This window comes from Arachis stenosperma, chromosome 4 (genome assembly GCF_014773155.1).
Source record: "Arachis stenosperma cultivar V10309 chromosome 4, arast.V10309.gnm1.PFL2, whole genome shotgun sequence".
NCBI classification, from domain to species: domain Eukaryota; kingdom Viridiplantae; phylum Streptophyta; class Magnoliopsida; order Fabales; family Fabaceae; genus Arachis; species Arachis stenosperma.
The window spans coordinates 24,883,142-24,898,908 of record NC_080380.1 but is presented as its reverse complement, the minus strand read 5'-3'; the positions used below and the strand labels follow the sequence as shown (position 1 = coordinate 24,898,908).

The 15,767-nt window shown below is 34.8% G+C and overlaps 1 long non-coding RNA gene and 1 pseudogene across 1 annotated transcript; one reads left to right on the top strand and one right to left on the bottom strand.

Annotated features, from left to right (window-relative positions):
- The first annotated feature begins 8,841 nt into the window (after positions 1-8,841).
- Positions 8,842-10,237, top strand: LOC130976896 (uncharacterized). Its single transcript, XR_009084786.1, has 2 exons — positions 8,842-9,435; positions 9,534-10,237. It is a non-coding gene; the product is annotated as an uncharacterized LOC130976896 (long non-coding RNA).
- A 740-nt stretch (positions 10,238-10,977) lies between these two features.
- Positions 10,978-13,766, bottom strand: LOC130974209 (uncharacterized; annotated as a pseudogene).
- Between the last annotated feature and the right edge of the window lie 2,001 nt (positions 13,767-15,767).

Sequence of the window (15,767 nt, the reverse complement as noted above, 5' to 3'; positions counted from 1 at the left end):
AAAATATTTTTGATTTTATGATTTTCTAAATTTTTTTGGATTTTTTTTTTCGAAATATATTATTAGAGAAACGAAAAAGAAAGGAAAAAAAAAATTTTTCTTAGAATTTTTGAAAACTTTTTGAAAAGAAAATTACCTAATCTGAGCAACAAGATGAACCGTCAGTTGTCCATACTCGAACAATCCCCGGCAACGGCGCAAAAAACTTGGTACACGAAATTGTGATCTCTAACAATGGCACTCAACTTGGCATGCGCATTTATAACTCCGCACTTTCTTCACAATTTCGCATCACTAACCAGCAAGTGTACTAGGTCGTCCAAGTAATAAACCTTACGTGAGTAAGGGTCGATCCCACAGAGATTTTTGGTATGAAGCAAGCTATGGTCATCTTGTAAATCTCAGTCAGGCGGATAATAAATGGTGATAGAGTTTTCGAATAATAATAATAAATAAACAAAAAATAAAGATAGAAAAACTTATGTAGCTCATTGGTGAGAATTTCAGATAAGTGCATAGAGATGCTTGTTCCTGTTGAATATCTGCTTTCCTGCTGCTTTTTTCAATCCTTCTTATTCCTTTCCATGGAAAGCTGTATGTAGGGCATCACCATTGTCAATGGCTACATCCCATCCTCTCAGTGAAAAAGGTCCAAATGCTCTGTCACGGCACGGCTAATCATCTGTCGGTTCTCGATCATGTCGGAATAGAATCCATTGATTCTTTTGCGTTTGTCATCACGCCCAACAATCGCGAGTTTGAAGCTCGTCACAGTCATTCAATCTCAGAATCCTACTCGGAATACCACAGACAAGGTTTAGACTTTCTGGATTCTCATGAATGCCGCCATCAATTCTAGCTTATACCACGAAGACTCTGATCTCACGGAATGGAAGGCTCGGTTGTCAGGCGAGGGCAACCATGCGTCGTGCATCAGGAATCCAAGAGATACACACTCTAGCTCTCGCTTGTAGAACGGAAGTGATTGTCAGGCACGCGTTCATAAGGATGGATGATGATGAGTGTCACGGATCATCACATCCATCAAGTTGAAGTACGAATGGTATCTTAGAACAGGAATAAATCGAACTGAATAGAAAATAGTAGTAATTGCATTAAAACTTGAGGTACAGCAGAGCTCCACACCCTTAATATATGGTGTGTAGAAACTCCACTGTTGAAAATACATAAGTGATCAAGGTTCAGGCATGGCCGAATTGCCAGCCCCCAAAACGAAAACCAAGACTTAAAAAATCCAGATATGGAACCAAGATGTCTAAAACAATAGTAAAAAGTTCTGTTTATACTAAACTAGCTACTAGGATTTACAAAAATAAGTCTAAGTGCAGAAATCCACTTCCGGGGCCCACTTTGGTGTGTGCTTGGGCTGAGCTTGAGCTTTACACGAGCTGCGGCTTCTTTTGGAGTTGAACGCCAAGTTGTAACGTGTTTTTGGTGTTCAACTCTGGTTTGTGACGTGTTTCTGGCGTTTGACTCCAGATTGTAGCATGGAACTGGCGTTGAGCGCCAGTTTACATCGTCTAATCTCAAATAAAGTATAAACTATTATATATTGCTAGAAAGCTCTGGATGTCTACTTTCCAACACCATTAAGAGCGCGCCATTTGAAGTCTTGTAGCTCCAAAAAATCCATTTCGAGTGCAGAGAGGTCAGAATCTAACAGTATCAGCAGTCCTTTGTCAGCCTTCTTATCAGAGTTTTGCTCAGGTCCCTCAATTTCAGCCAGAAAATACCTGAAATTACAGAAAAACACACAAACTCATAGTAAAGTCCAGAAATGTGAATTTAGCATAAAAACTAATGAAAACATCCCTAAAAGTAGCTAGATCCTACTAAAAACTACCTAAAAACAATGCCGAAAAGCGTATAAATTATCCGCTCATCAACCGCGTGGAAGAGCAATACTCCAGATGACGCGACTGCGTGACCCACGCAGACGCATGACGTGCGCGATCTGCAGAATTTGTAGAAGTTGGCCCCAACAACTTCTGGACCCATTTTGGTCCAGATCTAAGCCCAGAGAACATAGATTAAAGGGTTATAAATGGAGGAATCCATCCATTCATGAGGGGATATGATATCCAACATACATTCATACATAGTTTTAGGATTTAGATGTAGTTTTAGAGAGAGAGGTTCTCTCTTCTCTCTTAGGATTAGGATTTAGGATTTAGAGTTTCTCTTAACTTTATGATTATCTCATCTTCATATCAGGTTCAATATTCCCTTATTCTGACTTCTCTTATTTGTTAATTATATACGTTGCCAAATTGGCTTATGGACCATTCATGTTATGATTTTCTTAATTAATATAATTTGAGGTATTTCAGACTCATGATTGTTTTTCTTTATTTATATAAATAATTTAGACTTTCCCCTTCTTGGCTTTGGTTGATTAATTGGTAACTCTTGAGTTATCAAACTCATCGTGATTGATAATTGTTATTCTTGCTGATTAATTTAGATTCCTATAACTCTAGTCTTTCCCTAAGGAGTTGACTAGGACTTTAGGTGTTAAATTAATTTGTCCACTTAACTGATCTTCATAGTTAGAGGTTGACTTAGTGTGAGCAAAAATATAATTCTCAGCACCATTGATAAGGATAACTAGGATAGAACTTCCAGTTTTCATACCTTACCAAGAGTTTTATTAGTTGTTAATTTATTAATTTCCTGCAATCTATTTCTCCTGTTCAAAACCCTTTCAAAGCCCAAAATACTGTTTTCTATAATCAATAATAAATCGTACTTCCCTGCAATTCCTTGAGAAGACGTCCTGATGTTTGAATACTTCGGTTTATAAATTTTATTGGGTTTGTTACTTGTGACAACCAAATGTTTGTAAGAAAGGATTTTCTGTTGGTTTAGAAGCTATACTTACAACGCGATTATACTTGTGAAATTCTTTACTGACAGGAACTCCGTTCTTCACATGCATAAGCGCCTAGTGCGCACGCGTGCGTCCATGGGCGTGTTCAAATCTTTGGCTTTTCATGATTTCTTCACTTTGTATGCTTTTCTCTTCACTCCTTTGATCCATTCCTAGCCCTTTTCAACCTGAGATCACTAACAAACACATCAAGGCATCTTATGGAATTAAGGGGAGATTAAAATTATCAAATTAAAGGCCTAAAAAGCATGTTTTCACACTTAAGCACAAATAAAGGAGAGATCACAAAATCATGCTAATTCGTTGGATAAATGTGAGAAAAGGTTAACAAAATACTCTAAATTCAACACAAGATAAATCCTAAAAACGGGGTTTATCATTACCTCTTCTCCACTTTACAATCCTGGCCACAGTTAGATAATTCCTCCATGGGTTAATTACTAGACAAAAATTTTGCCCTTTGGAGACCCTTCACTCCCAGATACTCTACCACATCTTGTTATGGCTTTGAGTCTGGTTCATGAGAATCCTGTAAGTATGTTTTATTGTAAAGACCCCTTTTGATTTGGCCTCCAAATCAACATATCATTGCCTTCATCTTTTGATGGGGAAGGAGTGTTCAAAATTTTTGAAAGATGATGATTTGAAAGAAGATGATCCAATTCAGAGATTTTCTAACTTCCATCTCTATTCACATATGCACACATCCTTTTGTTCACCTCCTCACACGACAAAACCGAAGAGGATACATTCACAAGGATAATCCCTTCATCCATCCACTGGCCCTTCCAAAAAAAAGATACTCTCCCCATCACCTATGAAGTGACCTATGTTTGTTGTTACCACATTCTAGATCTCAGCCAGACTTCTCCAAAGGATAGAGTCTCCACCCTTAGCAACAATGGTCTGTTGCAAATTCTGATGCCTGCCGTATTTTCCTATTAAAACTTGTGTCAGAGTTGATTTTGTTGATTGATCAATTGCCACCCTCTTTTGACCAGGAAAGCTTCATTAACTTTGTCTAGCTTCTTTATTCCCAACCCCCCTTCTCTTTTAGTTTTGGTAAGAATCTCCCATCTAATGAGATGGGCTTTTCTGGAGTGCTGTCATGCCTCCAAATGAACGCAGGTTGTGACTTCTCAATAGCCAGACAAGTACTCTTAGGGAGGCGATCGTGTTGCATAGGATAAATAGCTATTGCACCAATGACTGATTGAGCCAAGGTAATCCTCCCAACCATAGATAAACAATTAGTTTTCCAGCCTTGGAGCTTAGCTTTAATCCAATCAATAATGTAACCAAATCTATTCTTTTCTCTTCCAGAGTTGTGGATAAAAGCACCAAGATATCTACCAATCTTTCTGACCTCTGAGTAACCACTTATGTAAGTAATGTTCTGTCTAGTCTCAGAAGGCACATTTCTTGAGGAAAAAATATTGGTTTTTGCTTGGTTAATAAGATGGCCAGATTCTTCACAGAAATCTTTCAAGATACTCATAATGCTTCTCATTTGATCCGATGTAGCCTCTAAGAAAAGGATTAAATCGTCAACAAATATAAGGTGAGACACATTTGAGCTATTTCTACCTACCTTCATCAGCCTCCAGATTTTCTTTTCAATAGCTTCAGAGATGAGGTGCGAAAATTTATCCATACAAATGACGAATATATAAGGGGACAAGGGATCCCCTTGTCTAATACCTCTAGAGTGAACAATCTCATCCGTTTTTTTACCATTCCACAAAGTTGAGAAGATGGTAGAAGTTACATAGTTCATGATGATGGTACACAACTCTGGAGGAATACCGAACTGGGTCAGAAAGGACTTTATGAAACTCCAAGCTAGTCTATCATAAGCCATAGTTAAATCGATTCTAATTGTCATAAAGCCCTTGCTACCTCTCATCTTTCTCATCATATGAACCATTTCTTGAACAATAATGATATTGTCATGAATATTTCTTCCAGGAACAAAGCTGGATTAATGGGGAAAAATTCTATTTTTGAGGAATGATTTAATTTTTCCACTAAGATTTTCGAAAAGCCTTTGTACAAAACATTGCACAACGATATGGGTTGAAATTGGGAAAGGAATTCTGGTTTCTCTACCTTTGGAATGAGCACAAGCAGGGTCTTGTTAATAAGCTTCACTTCCTCTGGTTCCTCCAAAAATTCAACATCACCTCTTTTATATCCCTATAAATGTCATTCCAATTTTTATGATAGAAAGCACCAGAAATGTCATCCTCTCCTGGGGATTTAAAAGTACCAATATTAAAAAAGGCCATTTTAATACTTTCTTCCGAGGAGAGTTCTACTGTGGGGAAAGAATATTAAGGTCCTTAGAGGACCAGTATCTTTGTGCATTTTTTTTATTTTTATTTTAGGACTCATTTGATATTAAATCAATTTATAATTAAAGTATATTTTTTATTCATTTGTACATGTGACACAACCACATTTCACTCCTTTAACTGTCGAAATGACTATTCCACCCTCCACACAAATAAATTTTTATTATATTTAATTTATTTTTCAATTTTTTTGACAAATCCAATTATAAATTAAAATTACATTACATAAGTGAATTATAATTAATAAAATAATCTTTCATGTATTAGTGACATACAATTTTATAATTTAAATAGTATCTTTCATATAATAATGACACATAATTTATATTTAAACACTTGTAGAAAAAATCATATTGATATTTTATAAATTGAATAATCTATTACACTAGTTTTTATTCTTATTTATCCTATTTATATTTAAAATTAATTTTATTCTTATAATTATACCTAAACCAAGTATATTCATTGGATTTTTATATTAAAAATGATAAAATATCATTTTACTTTATTTTAAACAACTAAAAAATCATATTAGATGTAACATTGTTTGATTATGTTAGACATTATAATTTTAATTTGATTATTTTTATTTTTTAGTATTTTTTTGTGTTTGTCTATTTTAATCTGATTATGAGAATGTTAAAATTTTAATTTTATTACAAAAATAATAAAATATCTTTTAAACATTAAAGTAAAAAAAAAACTAAATTATTCAATTTAATAGTCATATTTCTATATACACTATTTATATATGATTTAATAATTAAAATTATCCAATTGTATTTATACAACTTAAACTTTTAGAGGAGATTATTAATGGCACGTTATTGGTAAAAAAAATTAATGACTCCAGATAACTTGAGGTAAATATTTTATTTGATTCTTTATTATTTACATCTACTTTAAATAAGAATTAACTCTGACATATAACTGAAAAATTAAAATACAATCAATTAAGAATTTTATCTATAAAAAGAATTATTCATGAGATCTAATCCAGATGTAAATTATCATAGAAAATAAATCATGTGAATATAGATTTTGGAAGGACTAAAATTATATGAATAAAATTATAAAAAAGAATTATTCATGAGATCTAATTGAGATGTAAATTATCATGGAAAATAAATCATGTGAATATAAATTTTGACTAATAAGTAAGATTGCAATATAGATTTTGAAAGGACTAAAATTATGTGAATAAAATTAAATTATGATCGACATATATAACCTAGTAATTACTATATTAATTTAAAATAAAAAATGTTAAAAAATTTTCATTTTAAATATATTAAAAACAATTAAAGACTTGATTAAATTTACTTAACTAATAGTATTATACAAATAATAATTAGAATAATTAAATAATATTACTGTATTTTTAATATTTATATTACTCATGATATATATAATTACTAAAGTTTATCTAATAATCTGTGTGAATATATATAAATTACATAGTTTGTAAATAAGGGTTTTAAATTGAATATTTACTTTCCTCAATAATTTTGTTGAAAGATTCAAATTAATTATATATTTTTTGGTACCAATAAAATAAAGCAAAGCAAATAAAATTAATATCAATTTTATTTTATTTTTATTAATATAAAAATTAAAGGAGTAACTGATTATTTTGATATTTACTTATATATATATAAATATATTGTTTTTACTAAATTAATTTTACTAAATATATGTTTATTTCAAAAAGTCCATATTTTTCTTTCACTAAATTTATGCCTTAAAATTTTTAGTATAATTGGACCATCTTTTAATTTATTTATTATAATTTTACTAGTTTAGAAGTCATATATGTAATATAAAAAATAGTGTGAAAAATTCTCAAAGCCACAATAAAAATAGCATATTCTCTATAATCCTTAAAGAACCACTTTATACTTTCCTCACCATAGACAAATCCTTCTTCCGATGGGGTATGTAACGTTGATTCCACTATGTCCTTATCAATCGGAGGGAAAGATATAGTGCAAGGAGTATATCTCCTATCAAAATTCTCTTCATGAAACAACTTACTAAAATAGTTAGCTGTCATTCTTTCTAGCTCTTCTTGGTCCTCCACCCATCTACTTTCATCATCTCTCAGACAAATAATTTTATTTTTCCTTCTACTTATCACTGTTTTAACGTGATAATAGCGAATATTACGGTCGCCACTTTGATCTAATTAGCCCTGGACTTTTGCAACCAAAGCCTTTCTTCCTGGTCAAGAGTGGTATTAAGCTGGCTCTGAAGATCTTTTTCTAACACCTCCAATCGTCTACTTCTACCATACAACTCACACTTCTGAATGCCATCAATCATAGCCATGAGTCTGCGCATCCTTTGGAATATATTGCCAAAAACATGTTTCTTCCACACCTATATGTTTTGTTTCAGCTGGAATTCCTCCCTTCTTCTCGTTTGGGTCAGCAATGGAAATAAAATCACCAATCATTAACCAAGGTTTTGTTATCGTTCTCGCAAATTCATTTATTTCCCTCCACGCCTCCTTTCTTTCATTTTCTCTAGGGCTTTCGTAGATAATAGAGAGAAACCAAGGAGTTCTCTGAGTTTCCTTTACCAAAGCATGGATATATTAGTTATTAGAAAGAATGAGCTGAATCACAATATCATCCGTATTCCAAATGATCCAGATGCCCCCACTATACCGCCTGGCTTCCACCATAATAAAATTCTTAAAACCCAAATCTTTAATAACTTTATTAGCATTTTCTCCACCACACTTTGTCTCTTGCAAAGCCATAATATCAGGTTTATTCATCTTAAGATATTCCTTGCACCTACTGAAACCCTTTCCGACAGCACATGTAGCATTCCATGATAATATTATCATTATAAACTTATAAAAGAAAGGCCCAAAAAAGACTTAGACATGCATGTCGTTCTTCAAAATAGGAGAATCCACTATCATTTCTTCTTCTATTCGCATGTATTGAGCTGGGTTGTTTGGATGTTGGCCATTATCAATTGGGCCCTCTGAAACTAGTCTCGTTTCTTGCATGTTGATTTCTGTTGGTTTGGGCTCCTGCTCGCTATTTCCATTATTATTAGCACTCGCTTCCTCATTATCATCATTGTAATTTGGCTTAGTGGGACCCTTTCCCATGATTGGGAGAACCTGCTATTTTTCATTTTTCGCACTCCCACGGTTATCATTAAGAATGTTCCTCCTCATACTTCTGTACACATCAGGTGATGTCTCGGGCACCCTGCTAACCGAATCTTGTGAATCGTGGTTGTCATTGCTACCCACTACCATTTTTCCTTTTTCCTTTCTCCATTGACTTCCCGTGAGAAAATTTCTTTTCTCTCTTTCCACGCGCTTTTCACTCATCCCCATTCTCACCACACAATCCTCTTCCTCAACCCCCTCAACAGGCGTGTTAGATTCACTCCCAGCCAATGCATTGAACCTAGATAGAACGGCATTTTGTGCTTTATTAGTCGTCCTTTCCTTGTTGGAAATTCCTTTTTTGCCCCTCCTTGATTTCTGGACAGTCATCCATTCGCCAAATTGCTCCAGGCTTCTTCTCAGATTCTTCTCCTGACCGTCGTCTCTCTAAACCTCCTTCTCCAAGTTATCTTTTGTCCCAGCTTTATTTTCCATCATATGGGGGAATTGCTCCTTACTCTGTCCATTTATACCACATTGAAAACATATGGTGTGTAGTCCTTCGTATTCCACAAAGGCTACTTTTCCCTTTATCTTTATATTTGGCCTTGATGGTTTTGTGAGGTCGAGTTCAACACAAATGCGGGCGAATTTACCACGCGTCTGCTCCGCTGTGTTGTAGTCGACCTTCAACGTCATCCTAATGGTGTTTCCTATGGTTCTCAGCACATACTTATCATAATATTCTATTGGAAGATCGGAAATCCTAACCCAAGCCACAGTTTTGTTGAGATGTTCAACATTTGGGTTAAAATTCGGTCTCCATCTCTGCACCGCTAAATAGTGATCAAAGATCATCCATGGTCCTCCCTTAAAAGCTCCATCATAGTCTCCAAACGATGTGAACTAACCGAACTAAGAAGAAATCATTTCCAACATCTATCAGACTTATCATCCCTTCTTTGCTCCACATACTCTCAAGTTTCTTCTTAAGAACATTGAAACCGATATGTCTCCCCAGCAATTTCACGATAAGTGTATGCTCCCAATACTTGTTCAGCCTTGCTTGTTTCGCTCAGTTGATAATGAGGTTAGGAGATCCATCTGACTCCCAGACTATTTTCCTTCTTGGCAGCTCTCTACCTGCTCTCCAGTTTTCCGTCCCTGGAACCTCATATTCTCTCTCCGAGTATTCAAACTCTGACTCTTCTTCAGACTCACTCGTTTCCTCCATGGACTCCTCTTCGTCCTTCGAGTCGGTCTCATAGACAAAGTCTGGGCCTTTGACCATGCTCACGTAGGATCTTTTCACTTAGGGTTTCTTAGGGTTCTTCCATTGCTCTGCTCCACGAGAAGCTTTTGGTGTCCTCCTGGGTTGCAAGAAAGTTTCATTGCCATCTTCATTGCGCAGTTTTCTCTTACTCCTTGTCAAGATATTTGCATCTTTGGCAGATGGTGGTTCTTCGACTCTCTCAGTAGCCATAACCATGCTTTGGTGTATTAGTTATATAAAATGTGTTTATATGCATTGAAGTAGCAAAGGGACAATACATTAGTATTCTTAAGTCCATTAACAAAAACATAAGTTATAAGGAAAACAAAGTTTTATTTGACTATTAGATATTTTTGTTAAATATTTAATAGTCCACTTAAGCAAGTGTCTCGAATCCCGTCTTGTGGATGCAGCAACTCATTGGGCAGCGACAAATCTTTAAATGAAGCTCAATAGATTAGTCCTTGGCTTACCGGATTGAAAAATACCATAGAAAACAAAAAAAGAAAAAGACATTTTTGTTAAATATTTATTTTTTAAAAAATTATTTTATTCTTTTAACATCATTTTTCTTAGCACAATAATTTTCTAGGTACTAAAACGTAATTATTTTTTTGAATAATTTGAAAGGAGAAATACAAAAAAGACTATTAGAATTTATTATTTTTAACCATCAATTAACCATCAATGTTCAAAAATATAGAATAAAGTATGTCTGATTACTGAATTAAAAAAATTAAATTGATGACTAAATAAAGACCAAATACAATAAATTCCACCAGCATTTTTCATTTAAAAATATTAAAATTATTTATGTTTTGAATGTTACTATCTCTTTTAGTCTTTTACAAAATCTTGACAAACCAAAAAGATAGAAACTAAAAATAAAACCACAAAGAACTGTATTTCACAACACTTCAGGTAGCTGGTACATAACAATGGGAATGCAGTCAATGAACATTACTGCAGCCTCTTATTATCATCATTTCCCATGTGTGAAGCATGATACCAAACTGGGGGTAATCAGCTCGGATAGAAGGTACAGAATGTTTGAATTCGCTTTGAACTCCAAAACTATATAATTCGGAGAAAATCTGGAAGCGAGAAGTCTTTCTTTTTTTTCGTTTACGTGAAAACAATTCGTGACTCTATCATCTGAACGAGATATTGAAAAATGTGTAATAATATGTTGGTTTCATGTTTTGAAGTCCTAAAATCAATAGAGGAAAAGGGTCACTAGCTCAGAGTTTTAAAGCAAGCAAACAAAACAAAACATCTAGACTAGAAGGAAGGATGAAAAAGGCCATTGGAAATAATTGATTTTCATATTGTGGCCTATGATTCATCCATGGGTGGTTCTAAATATATGGTATTCAAACCAAAAACGGCTTTCCAGATATCATGATCAGTAAATACAACTTTGCTTGCTAACTTCCATCCCATACAGTGGGAACTTAAAAAAACAACTATTCAGGCTATGCCATAAATAAAATCAGTTCTCTCACTAACATCTGAATCCATTCGACAAATTCCAACATCATTTTGATCTAACTAGGTAAATACTGACCACTGACAGAATGTCATGCTCTAACCCCCTATCAATTTTCCGATTGCAAGATGTCCTAATCTGCGATGATTAATGCCTCTTCTTGCTTCCTTTTGTGCTGGACTTTGATGGTGTAGCTACCAGATACACAAACAGAACAATGATGGATATCACCGAGATAAGAGATCCATACTTAGCCAGCAACCTCTGCGGACAGTAAAATTAATGACATTAGATAATGAAGTCAAACTGTAATGCACCAAAAGAGTGGTTGAAAAAGAACAATTCATCAGAATATAAAGAAATATGCATCTGAGAAAGAAAAGTGTAAAAGCATGCATAAACTGATAAACACATCAACTTTGTAGCAGCGCACACAACTTATTAAACTATATGATTCTCAACAAAGTTGCATCAGACAAATATAATCATGGTTGACATATGACATGCATAAAACCAACCAAAATAGGTAGCACTCATGCTAATTCAATGTCATTCGCGTCATAAAACAATGTCTAAGACTTGCTATTAGATAGAGCACAAATAATGTACATACCTTAGCCTGAGAAATCCAGTCCAACCAGATGAGATTACATGCAACCAAAGAGCAAGATGAAAGTCAATAAAAACAACATTTGAGATCGGTGCATGTATCAATCAGGTATACAAGAGACATACCCATTCAAACTTCTGCTCAGGAGGTCTATCAGCAAGAACATCCAAGAGCAATATGGGAGTTGATAATGCCTCCAAATAGCAAGAAATTATTATTCTTGTTATTATCAATTCATCACTATTACAAGAAAAATCTCAACACATGAAAATAGGCATCACTCTAACATATATTAAACCTGTAAAGCAGCCTTTGTGGGAACACGGAATTTTATGTCAGCTGGTTCGCCAGCAAATACTCCCTTTGTATTTGTCTCAAGCTCAAAAGTGTGGAAGAGGATGCCACCACTGAAAAGTGCAAAAAATTTATTTGCTAAACAAAATATAATGAACCAAAATGCAACAAAGCAAACTGCAAGAGATAACCCAGAGTAGCAAAAAAGTTACAGCAAAAAATTCGACACTCACACATCAAGCTTCTCCCATGACTTTGTGGTGCTACCACTGTTTACTGATTACACTAAATTTATCACTTGGCCAGCCATCATCTGTTAGACTTACATCATATGCAGTCCTTTCAAAGAAAAAAGAAAAGTAATTTAAGGGGCAATAATAAGAAAAAGAAAAGTAATGGCAAAAGAGGGATACTAAATAAAATTAGAGACCACAAGATAACTGTAGCTGTCATATATAAAATGAAATCTTCATCAACCTGTCATTCAAACTCATCCCATGATTGTGACACATCTCATTAATTATGCTTTACATGAATGGCTTCATGTACCTAAAAGTTCATTTTATATCACTCCTAATGAAATTTAGAAAGCAATCCTGTAAAGATTAAAATACATTCACGGGTATCATTTTGCGAAAATATATCAGAAAAGTATTGTGTTTGCGTAGAGCTCACACACAGTTTGACTACCGAAATTCCTCATGTTAATGCAATTCCATTATCCAGTAACAGAAAATCCTTTATTACAAGTTTATAACAACTTAAAAAGTCAGTATAAAGTTGCAAGCCTATTACGTTATGTGATAAGCAAAGAGTAAACAGCACTGAAGGTCCTATCTTATTGATTTGGAACCATTGCTACCATAGTCCATTTCGGTAAATGAAACCCCAGACCCATTAAAACAAGGAAGTTTCCTTCGCGTGTTGGTCCTATCTTGCACAAAAAATGCAACAGTTGAAAGCAACAAACCAAGCTCGCACTGTATCTCTCCATATCTTGAATTACAAACATCAACACATCAAATCAAATTTAGGGGTACAATCAGTATATATGCAATTGAAACCCGTATGAAACCACCAAAAGGTTCAAATTTTCTGTTTTCACAATATTAACTTCAACTTCGCTTATTGCCCCCTATCGATCTTTTCCGCAATTAGATGAAAAAATCGAAAGCCGATCATTTTTCTTCCGCTTAATTACAAAAAATTGCCATTTTATATTTAATTTTCCACAGCATCAAAGAAAAGCGAGATCTCGCATAAATCTCTTATCTAATTACACAAGATACATGTACAAAAATCTGACAAATCTCAATAACCTAATTGCACCAATCGATCAGAGCATGGGAATTGAGATCTCAGACACATAAAACAAAATTCAACAAAATGAATAATAGTAAAGGAATAGGAAAATGTTAGGGTTGTAGATCCGAGCATACGAGGTTCCTTGGTTATAGACATCGATGGCGATGGAAACCATCTCAGCACATGAATTGATCCTGTCGAGTGTGGCCTTCTTGTGCCCGACGATAAGAGGGACGTCGGAGGAAGCAAGTGAGGAACACACCAACAGCGATGCTATCAGAGCTACGGCGGTGAGCCGGTGAGTGCCTTCATCATTGGATCTGCCATTAGAGAGAGGATGAGACAGAGATAGAGAAAGAGAGATGGTCAACGATGGAGAAGATGGATCTTTTAGATGCGAAGACTGGTTTATGTGGTTTATATGCAAGGGTCTGTTTGGTGGCCGACTTGGAAATCAGAGATTTTTTTTAAATGAAATAAAAAAATAATTATTTTTTAAAATTTTATTTTTTAATTTTCATTTCTCAAATACGATTATTTTATTTAGGGCAGCGCACTCTATATTTTTTCTATAGAGTTCGCCTATTCATGGCGAATTTTAACCCGGCGAACTTCATTCCATTTTTTTCTAAAACCAACGAAACGCAAATTTTTAAATCATTATCATCGTCTCCAAAAATACATATAGTTGCGTTTGTTTTCGAAGATAGGACACAGAGACATAAACAACGAAAGTTTAAAAAGTATTTGGAGACAGAGACATGGACACTAAACTCTCGGGACTGTTTTTTATATTTTTGTATCCACTCTTTTACAAAGGACAATGATAGACACAGAGTTTAGAAAAGTCAACACATATTTTTTATTATTCCACTATTATTCCTTACACAGGTTTTTTATTATTCCACTATTATCCCTTCTTCTCTATATCGGTCATAGTTTTTTATTCCAGATGGTGACTCATGGCGGTGAGCCAAAAATCCGCCATAAAGTTATAGCAGATGGCGTTGCGGAAAATGGCAGAAATGGCGGATTACCTAAAAAATACACATATATGTACAAAAAAACATGCAGAAAAATTGTAAATATAATAAATTATAAAATCTATCTATATAAGCAACTTTCTAGTCATAAAATATCCAATTAATATAGCAAATAGAGCAGCAAATTTAGCAAATAAACATTAGCAGCACCAACAATAGGACCAGCAGAGGCAGGGGTAGGGGCATTAGAATTAAGGGCTTGTCTAAAAGTGGACATTGTATACTGAATGAAAAAAAATGGAAGAAGAGAAGTTTAACACTGATTATTGATAAAGAAGGGGCAGCAAGGAAGAGAGAAAAGAAAAAAACAGGAGCAGAGAAGATGAAACACGTACGAACCAGCAGTGATGAACAGGTGATGAGCAGCAGTGATGAAAGAACAGAGACGAGCGGCGTGACGGGCAGAGCGACGGGCGGCGCGACGGGCGGCGCGACGGGCGGCTAGATGGGCGGTGGCGATGGATGGCAGCGTGGTGAAGAAATCTGGGTCGCAGGAATGAGAGAACAGAGACGAAGAGAGGGATTTTTTTTGAAGAAGAGGCAAAGGAGGTAGTTTTTGAATGAGGGGCTAAAAATTAGGGTTAGTGGTTAGTGGGATCTGACTTAGATTTATTAAATTACCCAAACCACCCTAAAATTTTTTGAAAAACCTGAGAAACCCCCGCTATTTCCGCCATGCAGATTGCGTCCCGCCATGGCGCCACCGCAATTGCAGCCGCCATAGCGCCCCCCGTTATAACCCATCGCGGCGCCGAGTAAATGGCGCCGAGAAAATTGAGTCTGTGTTACTCTGTTTCAGGGATTTGAGGTTGAATTTGTGATTTGTGATTTCTTGGGTCTTTTGTAATGCTGCTGATTTGAGTTTGGAATTTGTGATTATTGATTAGTGACTTGTTAAGTTGCTTTTGTTGTTATGCACTTATGCTGCTATTTTGTTATGGACTTATGTCACTGAGTGTTTTGAATTTTGAATTTGTGATAAGTGATTTATAATTAGTGATTTTGTTATGCTGCTGTTTTGAATTAATTAGGAGTGATTAATGTTTATTTCTAGTTGTACTGCTATTGTTTGCACCATTGATTATAATTTATTAATTTCAGTTATGGACAGAACTAGTAATCAATAATGCATCTGTTAGTAATAATTCACCTGCCAATCCTAATCCTCCTGGTTCTAACAACAGTCAGTCGCAAGGTTCTTCTAATTTACGGAAAAAAAAAACAGATTTATTAGGATATGACATGTGTATTTTATTATAATGATAACATACGTATTTTATTAGATGATATTGATGCTGATTTATACAGTGATGGTAGTAATGGTCTTTATGCTGCATCTCTTGATTCATCTGCTC